A 20,000-nucleotide genomic window follows, 5' to 3' on the forward strand; every position below is an offset into this window, starting at 1 on the left:
AGAGAGAGAGAGAGAGAGAGAGAGAGAGAGAGAGATACAGAGACAGAGAGAGAGAGAGAGAGACAGAGAGAGAGAGAGAGACAGAGAGAGAGAGAGAGAGAGAGAGAGAGAGAGAGAGAGACAGAGAGAGAGAGAGAGAGAGAGAGAGAGAGAGAGAGAGAGAGACAGAGAGAGAGAGAGAGAGACAGAGACAGAGAGAGAGAGACAGAGAGAGATTGAGAGAGAGAGAGAGAGAGAGAGAGAGAGAGGAGAGAGAGAGAGAGAGAGAGAGAGAGAGACAGAGAGAGAGAGAGAGAGACAGAGAGACAGCTGCATTGTCTGTTTAACCAATAAGAAGTGAGTTATGGGGGTGAAATCACTATCATACACGACAACCATATTTTAATATTTATGGGGGGACAATGGCTGAATCTTTTTACTTGCTGAGTTAATTCTCAAAGCTATAATTAAATATATCATGAACATATAAAATTGCTTAATTTCTCACACTTTTTTAAATGATATGCATCATTTAACAAAATTATATGTGTACAAAAAAAATTTGACTAAATTATGAAAAATAGTAAAAATAAAATAAAAAATTCTATATCATTATCAAGAAACTAATTGTGCCGCTTCATATTTTTGCGGAAACTGTAATGCATTTTATTATTTATATTATTAGAAGAGTAGACAGTTCAAAAGAAATGCATTCATTTAAAATGAAAACCTTTTTGTAACGTTATAAATGCCTTTGTTACATTACAACATACTTCAAGTTTCATTAAAAATATTATTTACAAAAATCATCATTCATAACTTTATTTCTAATTTTTAAAACCATTTTTTTTACCATCTGCATCGAACAAATTTTTAAAGACACCTTTTGCCTCAGTTTTCTTTGTACAAACTCAACAAAGCAGCCTCAGCCAATACAAATGCATGATCAGCCTATTTTTAAAATAAAGAACACGAACTGAAACTGAAGGCCAAAGGAGAACAGATACGAGAGAAATCTAGAAAAGGGAAGGAAGAAGAACAGGAGGGCGAGTGATAGGGCCGGATTACATAAATTCACTCCCGCTGATATGAGACTCACATCACTCATCCTGCTCAGTAAACGGATGTTGGGAAGGAGGAGGAGACAAAGGTCTGCAAAAGGGCTTAAACGTGAACTGAAACAGGTGCTTGATACCCTGCAGGGACAAATCACACTCACTAAAAAGGCTAGTCGGGCTGGGACTTCCTGTTTTTCCCCTACCGAGGATCACGATAAATCAACAGTTGAGTTAACATGACGAACGCTGCTCGCTGTGTCTCTATGTCTCTTTGAGTCGTGAGTCACAGCTGTCTGGCGACTGTACCACTGCGTGCGGGCCAGACGTTGCTTCCTGTGACGCCGTCGTGTTGGGACACAGGGCCGGCCTGTCTGTGTCACCACGTGCCTGTCTAGATACCTTCCCTCCGTCCCGGCCAGCGTCTTTTAAAGGCTGTGACATACTGTCTGTACCACTCGCGTGCACAACAATAATCAACCCTGAACGCGTCCCATCTGCGGCTGCCTGTCTCCAGATCTGAAAAACACATCTAGGACTTCGGGAAGACGCTTTCCACAAACGGGGTACAAAACAGGGATCCAAACCCTAAATGAAGCTTTAAATATATAATTGATATAATAGAAATAATAAACAAGATTACTAATTAAGCCTATATTAAGAAAAAACTGTATTATTATTATTATTATTATATTATTCAATTCTATAAATGCAAGAACACCAACTGAAATATTTAATAAGATTGATCACTCAATTGTTTCTATAGCTTGTGAAAGAGTAAGTATGGAGCTTGACAAATTATGCAAATAAAATGATGCAAAATAATGTATAATATTAAGAAAATAGAATGAGATTATTTTAATTTAATTGTGTCAAATGTGGATGCTAAATGCTCAAAATGAAGTAAAACACACACACACACACAACAAAAACCCATTAGGTGTTCAATCATGTTAATAATTAAAAATATTCTTCTACAATGAATTTAACATCTGCTGCAAACGATGAAACTGATGTATGATTTTAATTGACAAATATATTTAAGAAGGTGAGGAGCACTACAGTACGACAGGCCAAACTGATTTTTCACATCTTCAAAAATGTTACGTTAGATAATTGTTTATCTAACATATATATAACACTTACTTGTAATAGGATTATTTGCTCTTTAGAAGCTTTAAAAAATAGTAACAGGGCGCCAATTTTCACCTTAATCTTCGAAAGTGTTGTAAATATATACATATTTAGAGGCGGTTTTAGTGAAACGGAACACTTTTAAGTGAAAACTGTCGGTAGATTATGAAGTAAACAAAAATGGCTCAGCTCGGTAACGCCGACAGCTGCACTTATCTTAAGAACATCAGAAAGGCCATGCTGAAAGTTTACAGGCTCGGGGTGAGAGCATCTCACTCATGATGGGACACGAGAGCAACAGGTAGCTGTTCACAAGACCAGAGCGCCACCTAGAGGCCAAAACAATCGTAACCAGCGAAGCCGATAACCTTGCCATTGCCTCAATGACGATGCTTACATTACAGCCAAACAATAGCAGAATTGTATTTCCTGCAGCGCTTGAAAGGCATTAAAAACAATCGGAGACTTTGTTGATTAAGAAAAGAACATAGAAAATAGATGAAGTCGATGGAGGCATTATGACTGGAATATTAATTATGTAACAATGCTACTAATAATGAATGAATTTAAATTAATTGATTATTATTGCAATATTATAATATCAGTATTATATTCAATATTATTTGTGATCATTTTACCATTCGATATTAAAACTAATATAAACTTGGAGAAAAACGTAATCATTTGAGAAACATTTTACGAAGAAAGAATTGAATTATTAATATTTATTTCTGATAAATGATTAATTAACAATTATTTTACAAATAGCTGATAAACAGGATTTTACTGCCATGCAAAAAGTGTGTGTCTCCTTTACAAATATAAAAATTGTATTTAAACAATTCAAAATTATTAAAGCAATATTACAAATAGCCAGGTCGCACCCCAATTATTTTAAATGATGATTTAATATAAGTAATTTTTTATCACCGCATTTCATTGTAAATTCTGTAAATATTTTTTTTTTTTTCTAAAAATTGTTCCTTTGACAATGAATTAATAATAGTTATTTTGTCAAATATGCCATATACAGGCTTTATTGTCATACAAACAGTGCATAAAATATACTTTTATAAATATATAAAAATTAATTATTATGTTTAATTACTCATTATAACAAATTTATTCAAAAGTGAAAAAAAATTAAAATTGAACTGAATTATTAACAGTTTTGACAAATTCTTACAGAACGTTTGACTAATTATTCATGAATAATAGTTATTTCTGACAAACAGCTCATAAACAGCTTCTACTGCGGTACAGAAAGTGTGAGTCGTCTTTATAAAGCCTGCCCTTCTGGCATCACCAAGTTTAGGTTTGTTTGCAAAGCGTAGTGAAGTCACCGAAGGCCACTGTATCTTCCAGGCTGCCCTGTCACATCGCGTCGCGTCTTACAGCCCTGAATCTGACCCATCCTCTTCCTCCCTCTCGCTCTGTTTTCTGTCACGTTGTTCGGTTTATGCGGATCGAAAAGATAGGAAAGCCAGCTCTTTACGTTGCGAGCGCACAGCCGATATCGGATCGACTGAATCAATGTTACCGCTGTATGTTTGCGTTCCGAGTAAACGGGTCGATAAATCGGACTTCTCGCGTGATATGATGATACGACCCAATGACCCAGCCGTGACCCCTATCAGTCAGCCTCTTTACGTCATGTTTAATCCCAAAGTACTCTCATTACTGTAATGGTGCATTCTGAGTATGTGTGCTTTTGGGAACCTGGGGGCAAAAATTTCAGAACGGATCACCAGTAGAACAGCAGAACCTGAGGATGTCCTCGCAGGAAGACGCTAAATAATGTCCTGATGCATAATTAGAAATACCTAAACTTGTAGATGTTTTAAGAGATTTACATAAGAAGCTGAAGAAGGACATGCATATGTGCTGTCTCTGTCTCTGTGTGAATAATGTGAAGGAAGTGGTGGTTTAAGGAAACTAAGGGGCAACCGCCAAAGACTAGATCTGTTCAGCATGCAGAGTGACTCCACTTATTCAGCTCACGCTCAGTAGTGTTTCCTTTCTGCCTGAAGGGATTTTTTTTTTTTTTTTTTTTTCATTTAAGCTTTCATGTTAAAATGTTAAAAGTGAATATTACATTAATCCCAGTCTCCACTGGCCAGTTTTTTACTGCTTCAAATTTAGTAAATGACCAAAGAATCATTTTGATAAACATCAAAAATAATTTGTCTAAATCTAAGTCATGGGCACTCCATTTAAAATAATAACTATTTAATGCCTGGGGGAAATTATTTCACCTTTTGAAAAATTTACAAATATATATATATATATATATATATAGTATTTTAAATGTTTTGAATGTCAAGAATAAAGTTTTGAATGCATTTCAACTTAAAAGTAAAAACAAAAACAATTACTCTCATTTATTTTAACTTTAAATATTTTACATGAGTTATGGACACTCTAACTGACATCAAGCAACTATTTAAATGATATTTAAGTTAAGTTTAAAAGTTTAATTTTTCCCCACACACACTATCGTGGGTGTCTGTTTTTTCCAAGCATTCATAGACAGGATATGCTATACACGGAGATGAAGCTACAAAACTTGGTGTCTTATAATCATTTGAAGTCCTTATTATGTAACCTTGAAAGTAACCTAACAGTGTACAATTGTTTTTAACTAGTCATATGTTCTGTCTTGTTATGTATGTATGTCTGGATTTTAATTTCAGTCCTCTCCTGGTTAAATAAAGATGATAAGATTCGACTAGCTCTGGTATCATCAGATAATAAAGCTGGTTTTGATCACTGAAAGACAGATCAACGATTCTAAAAAGCGTGTATGAAGAAACAACGTCCATAATCTTTCTTTCTATAACACTGTGCAAGCTATTATATAGAGTACATCAAAACTAAATTATATCTGTCTTTATATACTGTCAATATTCATATTGAATGTGCTAGGCTGCCTTTCAACTGACTTTGTAAGACCCTAAGATCAAACAAACCGAACAAGTCATTTTTTGGTTATATGCCAGACACCATCGACTTCTATCGCTCACTGCCCTTTACATAGTTTTGCATTTACGCACTTTTCAAGGTCACAACGTTTGACCAGAAACTGTTCTCCACTGTAACAGATGATCAAAAGAATATGGATTTTGCAATAAAACAAATTACATAAAGAAGACAGGAACTTGTATTGTAAATGACCCAATATGCATTTTCAGCGTATTTTACATATTTACATTGTTACCATCAGCAGTTTCACAACTTTCACGTTGTGAAGTACAACCATTTCAGGAAAGCGAAAAGTGCAAAAGCCAAAAATCAAACGCACAAACATATTTTGCTTAATTGTTGCATTGGTTCAGATAACATTGTGTGACTACAGCAAGGCTACCCATGATTTCACAAGGGCTGAGCACATCTAACGACAAATGATGATTGTTACTTTATCACATCCTTTCTAAATGGTTTTGTTGACTCAGTTAACCATAAAGGGCAAAGCAGAATGGACTTTTGTATCAATTTACGTAACAAAATGGGAAGAATTAAAAGCAGAGCTGTACGCTAAAGTCAGTTTCAGTTCTTCCTCCCGAGTGCAGTGTCGAAAAGACAGTGAATGACACAGAAACGCTGGGATCTAGAAGAGCAGACATTAATAAGAAGCTTGAAGAATTATGTGGAACCTTGAAGCAGACGAGAGAATTTCAGGTTGGATGCATTTACTTTAAAAATTGCCTAAACATTCGAAACTCTCCAAATAGTTTTTTTTAATCTAACGGATAAGCTGTGCAATGAAATACGTTAGATCCAGTGATTCTAGCGCAATAATCTGTGAAATCAATTACCTGAAAATGGTCATAAACATGACCGTCTTTTACTACTACTGTAAATACAGTGTGTGAATCAGATGAACTATCTGAAAACTAGTTGTTGCCTCTTAGATTCTGAGGAGGAGAACACCCTGTCTTCAGGAGATGAAAGAGACATTGAGGTAATTTCTGCTTGAGAGTGGCCGTGCTCAGAATGACACTACTTGGTGTAAACTGTGTGAAAAAGTGTGCAGCACGTACTGATAAGTATTAAAACATTTATCATATTTATGATACAATCATCTACACAGTGAGATGAGACACCTACTTTATGCCACACATTTTGGTCATCTGCTGAATGCAGAAAAACCTACCTGGTCTCATGGCATAAATGTACCTGGGTGCACTTTTTAGCGAGACATGAAATATGTACCAATAAGTACATATCGTTGCAGTTTTGATTACTAAAGCCTAAATTACTTGAAGAATATCATGTTATGACTTCAAAAACAATATTAATATGGTGGGAGATTTGAAAACTGATGTTTTTTTATGTTAGCACACATATCCAGCTTCATGTCTATGGGTTTTCATAGACGGTACATTTGTTCGGTGAGAACGGAGACGGACTTGAAAGGCAAGGTTTGAATCCCATGTAACTACAGTTCGACAGATCCGTTCAAATCTGCATAAAAGGTAGTTGAAATGGCACGGTTGGCGTCAACAAATGCTTATATATATTAGTTTCGTATTTGCTAGCACTATTGGGTAGGTTTAGGTTGGATTTGGTGTAGGGCATATTACCAACACCGTGAGAGCATTAGCTTTTAGCATCAGTCCCCGGTATTTGAATTCTGAACTTTCACAATACGTACCTGAAGCAACGTAATAAAAGCACAGCAATATGTATCTATATAAATGTAATAAAATGTGCCAGGGTTGACATATTTAGCGCCACTTAGTGGATAATTCTCTTTGAAACTGCAGCTTAAACATGCAGTAAGGCATGTAAAAATGGTGCAGAGGTACATATATTTTTTAGACCAGGTTTGAAGCCGCTTTGTACAACATTCTTACCACATATTATAGAAATAGAAACAGTAAGAGCAATATGGGAGCAAATAAAATCAATCTTAAAGGAGGCACCCTCTTGTCACGCTCTACAAATGCAATGTGTATGAAACACAAAAACTGATATTGCAATTGTGAGATCCTCATAAATAATATCTTAGAATCTGTTCTGTTATGCTAGCATACAATGATTATCTGCAGCAACAACATCACACACACACACAAGCTTACTCAAGCTATCTGCCCACAGTAATGGATTTTTGGTGCAGTTTATTTTTATTTATCATTGTATAATCTGCTATACAGTGCGAGTTTCTGGAGAAAGAGCGAGATGAGGCGAATGAAAAGCTATCAAGGATGGAGGAGGGTGAGATATCAGTGGAAGTCTTTTGCTATTAAACTCATATTTCAACTCATTTACTGGGCGAGTCTCACTATGAAATGCTTGCTGAGAATTTAACTTTCGCTGGCTAAACCTACGCAACTATTTAATGTATCACTGAAAATGTGCAAACCCGATTTATACAATGACTTTCAGCTTCTGCTCAACTGCTCAAGGAGCTGGATGTGTTAGAGACACAGTTTCAGATTGAGCGATCGTGCAGGGAGACCGCAGAGGCCTTTGCACTAAAGGTGAGTACACTTCTTTTTCTTTAACAGCTTGTTAGAGAAAAGTCTAAAAAAAGTCTAACAGCTTGTATTTGTTTTGTTGATTATTTCACATCCCCATATTGACGTTCTCTAAACTGATTCATTAAATCAACACTCTAAAAATTAAGGCTTTTTATTGGCATATGATTCATGGAAAACAAGAATAGCTAAAGCTTTACTCACTTTCAAGCCTTTCAAGATGTAGATGGGTCTGATTCTTCATCGGAAGAGATTTGGAGAATTGTAGCATTGCACACAAAATCTGATGAAACATCACAATAATCACGCAGGTAATCCACACCACTCCAGTCCATCAATTATCTCTTGTAAAAAAATTCCTTGTTTGTGAGAAACAAATACACTATTGAGGCATTTTAACTAAACAGTTGCTTCTGGCCAAAATATGATTGCATAATCCATAATGATGCTTCCACGGTGAGTCCATGTCTTGTTGTCCTCTCGCATTAAAATGTTTGTTAGGAGTTGCTTAAAGTATTTCTCTACTGATTCAGACAATATGACGTTTTTTCTAGAGAATGCAATATTATATATAAAGGACTCATATTTTACCCGGAAGCAGCAGTTTTATATGAAAAATGTCTTGATTATGGATTTATTTCTTACAAACCTTTTGCTTAAGATGTTAATTTATGGACTAGAGTGGTGTGGATTATTTGTGTATTTTTGTGATGTTTTTATCAACTCTCATTCTGATGGCACCCATTCACTGCAGTGGATCCACTGGTGAGCAAGTGAATGTAATGCAACATTTCTCCAAGTCTGTTTCCAAGAAGAAACAAACTCATTTTGGATGACCTCAGGGTGTATAAATTTTTACCAAGCCGTCAGTTTATCCATTCCTTTATCATCCATGGACCGCTTCCGTTTTTTAGTGTAGAATCTTTTAGTGGAAAACCTTTCTTTAGATTTTTATTCTTTGCAGTAAGAAAAACGGACCTGTTTACTGAAAGGCTCTTCATGGCATTGCTTAATTTAATAATTAAAGTGAATTCAAATACAGAATTACAGATTGCCTGGCCAATGCTACCTTACACTGTTCACCTTTAGAATTGATATATTGTTTGTATTGGACTAATAAATAAAGGGCCGACTGATTTCGAGGCTGGTGTTGGTAATAGTCATTATGCCACCCTTTATCGATCTTTGAGGCTTTTGAACCCACAGGTGAATAAAGATTTCAAGGCATTAAAGAGGCAAAGCCAAGCTATACTTCCCTGATCCCAGAAATGCCAGAAAACTTCTCCATCCTGAACCTGGACCTCGAGGCTGATTCCAGCTCTGAAACGGTCTCTGAGGAAGAGAGCAGCGAAGATCCGCTTCTCATGAGTCAGAATCAAATTAGAGGTAGCCTAATTTCTAAACGGCACGAGCCATGAAAGCAGTAAAATATGCACCTGTCCAAGAATAGAAAAAGAAAAGATTATGGCTCATTTTACCTGCAATCTTTTTTGCACAGAGCTACAGTCATCTGTAGACCGGTTACTTGGGAAAAATGCAACTCACTGCACAGGTGGAGCTTCTTAAGAAAGAGAAGGATGATTTGAAGGACAAGGTATAATGGCCTAGTGTCTGCAAATGTGACATGCATACAACTGTGGTCATAAATTTCTGAGAAAACAATTTGCCCCAAAAATGGCATCTATGTGTTTCTTCAATGCAGGGATTTTTATGGGTCTTGTTCAGCGCCCTGCTTTTATTACATGTAAGTTAAAATTTAAAACATCCAGTTTTATTAAACTTTAAACTCTTATTTTATTCACAAGTTGTTGTTGGAGGTCGGAGAGAAAGAGGCCCTTCTGAGGAAGTTCAGTAAGCAGAGCCGGACTGTGAATAAAATGAAGAGAGGCGAGTCAGCTAAATGCGTTCCACCATTAATGAGCACAAATACAGACGAAAAGATTCATCCGTGTAATCTCTCCGTGTGTTTGTGCTCCAGTGTCCCAGCTGGTTACAGAAGAGTTTACAGAGATGTCGCAGAAGCTCGAGATGGAGCAAGGACTCAGGCAGCACGCTGAAGTGTTTGCGCACCAGGTACTCTTTTGAATGGGTGCTTTCACTCACAATGCTTGATCTGCAAATTTAACATTTCATTTTGTTTAATAGCCAAAATGTCAGCATATCCGACTTGAGAACACTGTTGTGAAAAGTTATGTATTACTGGTGGATTTGAGCACAAACGCTAACCGCTTGAGCAAATTTAGGACGCTCTGACATACGAGGTCCAATACAATCTCATGGCAACAATCTTACGTTTTTTGTACAGTTTGCTTATGTAGCCACTTGATGATTAGGTTCAGGGGTGGACAGTTTTAATTGGTTTCCATATAAAACACATTATACAAATTTGGAACCGTTCCCAAGCCGATCACAATGTTATGAAATTCCTGGTGCAATTACTCCATACAGTTTAGGTATGATTAAAGCGTGGTTAGTAGTCAAAGATAATTTGAATAGCAAAATGCTAGAAAACTGTACATTGCAGCAACAGCATTTAAACTGCTATGCCTACAAATATTCACAAGATCATGAAAGAATCAAATATATGATAAAGAGCTTTAATCGGCAGGTTTTGTGTTTGAAGAAGTGTAGTTACTTAATTACGCTTTTTTTTTTTGGACGAAGAAAACTATTTTAGACATGCAAACAGACTAAAGTGTTCTTTATTCATAACTAAGCAAATGTACTACATACTCATTTTTGCTATAAATAGAATAATGGACTAAAGACTGTATCAAACGCCTTTAAGAGGCTGTTTTATTATCTCTAGCAACGACCAACTGCTCGCAGAGGTTCATGGGATATCAAAAGTGGCAGGGATGAATTGGACTGCAGCGTGTCTTGAAGTCTTTCTACTCTAGTTTACAAATATTAAGTGTTTATCTGTTTTACGCGTCTACTATTCGTTCACAACGCAGAGTGAAGACGCTGAACCCAACAGATAATACTGGATATACAGTATAATCAGTTATCACTAATATGAATCGGCAAACATACTGGAGGGACCTACTCACCCATGATGGACGTCTGTCGGTTCCACATGTAGCGACAGGCAGACGTTCCGCTTTCCGTCGGTAAATCTGACATTATTCGCTTGACTTGCTAAGTTTATCGACGCACTTTGGCCTCGGTTCTGTGTAGACTTGTTTCCGTTTGGAAGTAAATACGACCGATTAAGTTGTATGAGGATAAAGTTTAAATAATTCCTAGTGCTAACATTACATTTCCGTTATTTAAAAAAACGTTGCGGAAATCCCGAAAGCTTGGAGCGTTACAAACCGATGCTCACGCGCAGCAGTTTGAATTGGACCGTTCAAAAGCGCGACCAACGGAAAGTGGCGCGGTTTTTAGGGTTTATTGCTGTGAATCGTTTGATTTATTTATTCATTTATTTATTTATTTATTTTTTATTTTTATTTATTTTTGCGTGAAATAACGTCTTTTGCATCAATAACTTCTTGACATTATACCAGTTACCAATATATTTAAAAAAATAAATTTATGGGTGCGGGACTGTGTTTCTCACACAGTCTCTTTTATTTCCTTTGATTGAAAGTCAATTAAAAACGCTAAAGTGTAGCTTTTCTTTTGCTATTTGAGCAAATAGTAATGTGTATATATATATATATATATATATATATATATATATATATATATATATATTTGTGCTACTCCCATTCACTGCTCTCGAGGGTTTACCTCAACTCTGACGACTTCAAGCTGTAGAGAAATACTAAAATGTGAAAAAGTCTATTCCTATTAAAGTGACTAGTCTTGCGATCCATTGGGAAGGGCTTATCCTCATGCATAATCTCTTAAAAGAGTGTACCCTTTATTGTGACCTTCTGCATCATCATCATCATCCTGTTGCCCACATGGAGGCGCCGCCATCATGGAAAGAATCAGCGCAAGTGATCATGGGGGCCGAAGTTTCCATCAGTTGTACCGCCAAAAATCCTTAATTCTAAAGGGCCCTTTGAAGTGACACTTCAGTTTGGAACGACCCCTCAATATGGCGTCCATGATTGTTTTCACTGCGAAGTGCCCATCAGAAGGCAATTCATATCTTATTTGGAACCAACCATTGATTTCACTCAAATTTCACGGTAAATGTGGCTACAACTTTACTCTGTTAACAAGTAACTTCATTGAAGTTTCTAGCTTCAGGACACTTTATTTGTATAGCACGTTCACAATCGATGCTATCCAGAGTTCGCATTACATAAAAACAAAAGGTTAAAATGCAAAAAACTACAGATACTGATCTTTTCATAGTTATGGTAACAGTTCAATAATCTGGACATAAAAACACTTCTCCCTCAGAAGCCTACACGTCCAGGCCGACAGCATGACAATCAATAGACAGTAGATGGGAAGAAGCGTGGTGTCTTCTGATTCGGTCAAGTTTGTACAAGGGCCATGGGAGATTTGGGCTGTATCCGGTCCTTTCACACTCAACAACTGCGAAGCTGCGTTAATGAAACAAACCTGAAACAAAGAAGAGAAAACACTGGATTGAGATAACCAAGCACTTTTGACCACGCCAGTCCAGCTGGCTCTGTTAATACCAGTGTGTTTACCGTGTTCATTCAGTCTAAATGAGCATCTCCGCTCAAAAGTGGCATCTGTCTTTGCATCCCTCCTCTCTTCCTGCGGTAATTAGCACCCATCGAGATGGCAGTTTGAAAATCGGCAGCTCTTTAAACCCCTGTCCTTGTTTGACACTTCCTTTCTGTCGGCTTTGTGTATATTGTTCCCCATTTGCAGACACAGACATAATGGGGGTCCCAACAGGGGGCCTTCACCTGTGAAAGGGACCCCGACGGTTCGCACACCACTCAAACTCATTCTGAATGGGCGGCCACACACCACACAGCTTGAATGACATTCTTTATCGCCACCCCTTTCCATTTGTCTGTTTTCCCTGTGTTTTGAAAACACATTCATCTTTTCCTTGTTCGGTGTTTTTTTTTTCCAGTCACAGAGAGCCTAATGACGGACTAATTCGAAAGGGAGAAAATGCAGGCCGTCACCAGACAAAGAGACGCGCCCGTTTACTCGTCAAACACATGCGCTTTTCCCTGTAATTGCACCGCCGCGGGGGTCGCGTTTGGTGGTTTAGGTCCGTGCTTCTTGCGAGCTGAACGGAAGGGCAGTGAATGGAGGTGAGAAGTGAGAGTCCAAACATTCCGACGAACGTCTCGCACTTCCTTTTCCTGCTCGCCGCTTCTGCTTTTCGAACAAGCGCATTTCTTGTAATCTGAAATATCAGGGAGATAATGGACGGCTTGATTTTTGGTTTCCCCCCGAACCGATTCCACTGAGGTTTTGTTCTGCCGATTGAATAATTCACTGCATGAGTAATTAACGCGCCCACTGAGCTCAACAAATAAAGAAAAATGGTGGGAAAAGTCTTTACGATGGAAAAACAAAATGAACGCTGGGCCTTTTGTAGTTTGAAAACTTTGGACATTTGAAGAGAGATTTGAAGTTTGGAACGGTGATATATGGATGGATGAATCTATAGATGGACAAGTGATGGACTGACTGATCGAGTGATTGGTTTTTCTCTACAGATGCTGGTGAAACAGCAGGAAACCCAGAGACAGATTCAGAATGCAGAGACTGAGAAACAACTAAAACAGGCTCTGGGTCAAGTGACTGAAATCAGCAAAGCTCTGGAAGAGATACGACTCTTTTACCAAAGCCAGGTGAACGTGTCAGTTTGGTGTATTGAGACTGTAATTCTTATGTGGCTAGAAAACGTTTTCCTGATCCAGTTTATCCTGTTCTTTACTTCATCTCTTGTCTCTATGCGGTGAATTAAAAAACCCCATAAATAAGTAATAGGTATTTTTATTTGCCCTATACTTGTACCAAACTTTTTATTTACACTTAAATAATAATAATTATATTTTTGTTGGGTAACTTGTGGATTTCCAATTGAAACCATCCTAAAATATCATTGAGCAAATCTTTTCCATGTGTGACTGTCTTCAGTCATTTTAAAGAGTATCCTTAATACATAATCGATATAATGAGCGTTTGTTTATTGCATGCTTGCTTAATGTAATGTAATGTTCTAGGATACTCTCCAAAATGGAGAAAAATTGCTGAATAAGTTGCTATTGTTTTCTTTGTGCACAAAAACTATTCTCGTAACTTTGTAAAATTAAAAGTCCATTGTTGTCACATGGACTATTTTACAGATGTCCTTGCTATGTTTCTATGTGTTGAACATGATAGTATATTGCTGCCTAAAGAACATCAGAGAGCTCTCAAAAATAAATTGATTTGTGTTCCGAAGATGAATGAAGGTTTTACAGAGTTTTCATTTTGGGTAAACTATAAACTACTGCATTTGTCTATACAGATGTCTCATACAGCAGCTCAGGATCTCAACTCTCTGTCAGACCTGGCTGCAGTAAGAACAAAGCTGGAGATCAGTGAGAAAGAGAGGAGCGAGGCTGAGATTCAGCTGAGAGACTCGAAACAATCTGTTATCGCCCTTCAGGAGGAAAGTATGTCTTATTTAATAAAAATACAAAATCTCGATTTTGATGCTGAAAAAGTATTAGGACCGTATTATATACAAGGACCCTATTATATTATACACCTTATTAGGACCCTTAAAGGCAAGACAAATCACACATTAGATCTTAGCTGTTTCACAGACTTTTCTCCTTAGAAAAGGTCTCGGATCTATCCGGCCTGTTTCAAAAGACATCCTTCAAACTCATGTTTGCTATCAAAGTTTCCATACGAAATACAGTATTTTTCATCATGTTCTTCTAAGACCAAGTGAAAAGCTTCTCACATTAATTTAACAACGCGATATTATGTTTACTAAAAGTTTTATGAATGTTTTAGGACAAATAGAGACAGTTTGAGTTATATCACCAATGTTCACATTTTAAATTTTGGAGATTTCCATTATGTCTCTATAGAGCTTTGAAATAGTGCTAAATAGTGCTACTTTTTTTTTCTAAATATCGTTTTGCCATATTTTATAAATGCAATTGTAATTGTTTATTTCGCAACCAGTCAAGCTGCTTAAGGATGAGCTGAAAGAGATGGAGCAACTTCCTTCGATCCAATCTAACCAACTCAACGAGGCAAACGAAAATCCATCTGATCCACCATCACTGGGACCACCTCCACCACCTCCTCCTCCTCCTCCACCACCACCACCACCTCCTCCTCCATCTTCAGCTGTCACCGAGTGAGTCTTTACGCCTTTCAATGTTGAGGTATTCAAACCATAAAAATGCACTCACACACGCCAAGTCTTCTAAAGTTCATTTCGGTTAAACCCATTGCATTTTTAGCCCATTAAAGGCTTTGAGGAGCAGAAAGAAGGAGAAAACAACGCCACTCAAACCGCGAGTAAGACAATCACGCCTTACATCCGACCTGTACTAGACGCAAGGCGAAAATCAACACGGCAGACGGAAGATACAATACAATAATTTAAAAGTTGAAGTTAAATCAAAGCAAGCCAGCGCTGCTCTTCCGTCCTCAATGAATACCGTGTTGATTTTCTCACAGAACCCGCAATTACGGAGGATATGAAGGCCAGAGCTGTGGATGAAATGATGGAAAGAATCAAGAAAGGCATTATTCTCAAACCTATTCTCAGAACGCCACAGGTGAATCATCACACGCTTTATCGAACATAAATTGTACAGTGAGGTGCCAACACTGTCTGTGTGAAAATAATCGTAACATGTGACGGAAAATCCTCTGCGCGAGAGCGTGAGCGCCATTACACATTTAAATCACACAACAGGACGTCGAAGTTCAACGAAATGACAAAACACACAGATAATCCATGCTATAGACGCAGCCTTAAATATAGACCTGTTTAAATAGAAAGAAATATCTGACATTTGGTTGCTTTTCAGGCTGTGTCTGAGGACGAACATGCGTGGAAGGTTAGTGATTGGTCTACGATTGGTCTTTCGGTCTTCCTGCAACCATGATTAGTATTTGGAGGTTTTCTGTTTTTTGTATTTGTTGACTTCGACTAACTGCCTAGCTGCTACATACGCCGCTTGCAGAGTATGTGCTCAGAAAGCAGCTGCTCAGAAGTGGCAAAATATTATTAATCAGAAATTACTGGCATTTACAGGAACAGAGGTCTGAGAACCGGAAATCAGCTGTGCTGGAATTGCAGGGGATGCTGGTAAATAAGATGTGTTCAAATATGGTCTATTCTGCTCGTTTTATTACTCAGACTAGCTGCTTGCAAGGTTGACGTTAAAATATACTTAGATGGTTGGCTATACGCATAATTATACGTGATACTGTCATGTGCAAATACTTGAAAAAGATGCATGATCGCTCATGGCCTACTGTATGAATGTAACTTCATTGTCTGCTTCCGCCTTAGGATTCCATGAGGAGGCCTGGCCCTAGAAGGGTGGATTCAAAAAAAACGCTTCAGCCGTAATGTTGGAGAGGCGGAGCTTCAGATGGTGCTCCAGAGAAGGAGGGCGGGCCATGGGGATGAAAAAGGGACCCCTACTTCTCCTCCCAAACCTAAAGGTACCACCTCTCATGCATTCAAATGTGCTTCAGCTTATACAAAACTGGCCAACACTTAAGTGTATTATTGAAGAAATAAGCACACGATAAATAAAAGCAGTGATTTAAAAATTTTGTGCAGATCATTTTACAATATTACAACTCTAAAAACACCAGGACTTAACATTTAACCTTATTCCTGTATATATATATATATATATATATATATATATATGTATATATATATTTATATATATATATATATATATATATATATATATATATATATATTAGTGTAAAGTGTCATTTAAAATGTAAAAACAACTACAATTTAATTAAATGTAATAATCTAGTATTCATTTCTACATTAAGTGTTAATTAGTAGTCTAAACCCCCAAATATCGGAGCTGTCTGTTGGTAAAAATAAATAAAACCTCAGGCCCATATGTAGCAAAATTTATGCTTAAATTAATTGGAAAAAGTATTAAAATCAACTTAAACACACTCTCTGAAAACAAGATTAAGGATGCAATTTTGTAAAACATACATTTGGGGATAAAAAGGATTTTTGATTAGTAGTTTAGAAGTGGCTTTTTTTATTTTTTAAATCAGAATCAGAATTATTGGCCAAATAGTTTTTTTTTCACAGTGGTGCTTAAAAGCAGCCTCTTTCGCTTATTGATTGGTTACGAGTGTTTGTGCGAGGCCGATTATAACGCAGCCACTTAACTAAAGTCTGCGCTTCTCACCCCTCTCAGATCAGCCTGCGGTCGCTGCGTCCGTCTCGGGCTCTTCGCCCTGGGCAGGGAGAGAGGAGGCGCCCCGTGCTCGAGACTTCAGCAGAACCGCGACAAGAGAGTCTCTCGCATAAAGGCTTCGAGTCCATTATATGGGAGGAAAAGTGAGTTTTGAGGGTCTTTTAGTCTGACCTTCTGCACTTTTGAGAAAGGCGACGTTGAACTAAGTGCGACTTCAACACCGTTTCTTCTGCCACACGCCTCTTGGAATTTGTTTAAAGTAAATGTCACGAAGTTGAATAAAGCGTTAACCCTGTTAACCGCGATGAAAAAACCAAGGACCCGCGCAGATTCAAAAGTGAATTATGAAAGAAATAAAAGACATTTTTTCCGCACGTATTCAGTCTTTTTCTTTGCACTCAGTCTGCGTTTGCTGTTGTGTTGGACATTTGTGCTTTTGAGGTCTGAATTCTTCCATTAAAAGACTTGACTTTCTTGAATACTTGACTTGCACAAGTATTTGGACCTTTGATTGGTTCTCTCGTTTTGCTGAATTACACATCCGGCATTGACATTCTTAAAGCATTCAAACTCAAAATTATTTTAATGTGACATTGTTTCATATTCATAAAACCAGCATTGCACCCTGCCGGTTTTTTACTCCGTGCCATTCTTTGTAAAGTGTGTTATTCGGGTTTCTGCCGCAATGTTAATGTAATACCGGAGAACCTCATTCGGACCGAGATCAAGGCTTTTGGCTCGACGTAATCAAGCCCATCTCGACTTTTTTGATCCGCGACCGCGTTAATTTGACTCTGAATGTGGGATTATTGATTTGAAGTTTTCGCCCCCAAAGATGCTTTTTTCATGTTCACTCTCCTGCGATAACAACTGGAGCATTTGTCCGAAAAGCAAAACTTATAGGTGCAAATAACAACTCTGAGCCACTGAAGCTGGAAAATGTGCTATTTTTTAACAATTTTAAACATAAAACACTGTCTGCATCAAAAGGTCATTTTAGAGAACTGCTCATTTTTTAAATGGAAACTGAATAATATCTCAGTATATTAGACTTAAATGTGGATATATATATATATATATATATATATATATATATATATATATATATATATATATATATATATATATATATATATATATATATATATATATATATATATATATATATATATATATATATATATATATAGTATATTAGACTTAGTATCAGTATATTAGATTTAAATGTGGATATATATATATATATATATATATATATATATATATATATATATATATATATATATATATATATATCTCAGTATATTAGACTTAAATGTGGGTATATATATATATATATATATTTCAGTATATTAGATTTAAATGTGATATATATATATATATATATATATATATATATATATATATATATATATATATATCAGTATATTAGACTTAAATGTGTGTATATATATATATATATATCAGTATATTAGACTTAAATGTGGATATATATATATATATTTCAGTATATTAGATTTAAATGTGGATATATATATATATATATATATATATATATATATATATATATATATATATATATATTTCAGTATATTAGACTTAAATGTGGGTATATATATATATATATATATCAGTATATTAGACTTAAATGTGGATATATATATATATATATATATATATATATATATATATATATATATATATATATATATATATATATATATATATATATCAGTATATTAGATTTCTCATTTTGTTTATGATACAGGCTCCTAATGAAAGCAGTCAAGCTCTTCTCTCATTTTCCACAAATCAGCTCATTATTGATGCGAAGACTTGCCAAAATAAATTGCCACAATTCTCCAGATACGCTTTCACGTTTTCCATGTCTTGAGTTGTTTTCCTGCAATAATAACTTTCCAAAGAGTATAAAAACGTGTCTTCTTTCGCAACACACGAGAGTGAATAAAACTAACAGCCTACATACTTCACCTAAATATAAAGTCATATTTAACACAATGTATGCAGATATATAAATTATGTTTTTATTCATTTTTAAATAAAAACAGGAAAAAGACAGCCGTATTAGGTAATGTATCAGAATATATTTCTAAGCCGCTGTATCCGCTGTCGGTGTCAAAGCCTTAAGGTGAGAGTTTATCCGTCCATCTGAAATACCTGGAATGAAAAGGGCAGCTCTTTTCTCCTAACACCTTCACACTCCTATTCTTTGATAAAAGCATTTTAAATGGAGCACAATTATTTTGCACTCTCGCTCACTTTTGCCTTTCTCCTCTTAAAAAGCATTTCATTCTGTGAGGGTTTCTCTCATCCAAGAGAGCTTTTCATCTAACAAACACTATAAAGAATTTATGTTTTTCCCAGAAACTGAAAGGTGTCTGATTTAGGTGTGTATACATGTGTGTGTGTGTGTGTGTGTGTGTGTGTGTGTGTGTGTGTGTGTGTGTGAGACCGAAGGTGAAGAGATGTGTAGATGTGGATGTAATATGTATGACCCAAACAAGTGTAGGGCAGGTGAAAAAAATTCCAGATGTGTGAGGTCTTTGAAAGCGCTTTTTTTTTTTTTTTTTTTTTTTGAATGTCTGTCTACCTGCCTGTTTATACACATGACTGAAAAAAAAATGTATTACATTTTTGTTTAATTTTATTTCATAAATTTATAATCAGTATTTAATTTTATTTGTAATCATTTCATTTATCAACAGAGCTGGAATCTATGTACACAGGTTTTTTTATTATTATTATTATTATTATTATTATTATTATTATAGTAATATTTTTTTAATTCTCATACTTTTTAATTTAATTTAATTTATAAATGCACATAAAAGACAGAATTTATAATCAGTATTTAATTTTATTTGTAATCATTTCATTTATCAACAGAGCTGGAATCTATGTACACAGGTTTTTTATTATTATTATATTATTATTTTGTTATTAATATTTTTTAGAATTCTCATTATTTTTAATTTAATTTAATTTAATTTATAAATGCACATATAAAG

At 36.0% G+C, this 20,000-nt stretch overlaps 1 protein-coding gene and 1 pseudogene across 1 annotated transcript in view; both read left to right on the top strand.

Moving 5' to 3' along the window:
• Positions 1 to 20,000, top strand: part of LOC122348662 (aerolysin-like protein) — a 333,550-nt gene that overhangs the window by 278,897 nt on the left and 34,653 nt on the right. The gene's annotated exons all lie outside the window — the stretch shown is intronic.
• LOC122348657 lies at positions 5,725 to 17,269 on the top strand (annotated as a pseudogene).

This window comes from Puntigrus tetrazona, chromosome 7 (genome assembly GCF_018831695.1).
Source record: "Puntigrus tetrazona isolate hp1 chromosome 7, ASM1883169v1, whole genome shotgun sequence".
Lineage (NCBI taxonomy): Eukaryota > Metazoa > Chordata > Actinopteri > Cypriniformes > Cyprinidae > Puntigrus > Puntigrus tetrazona.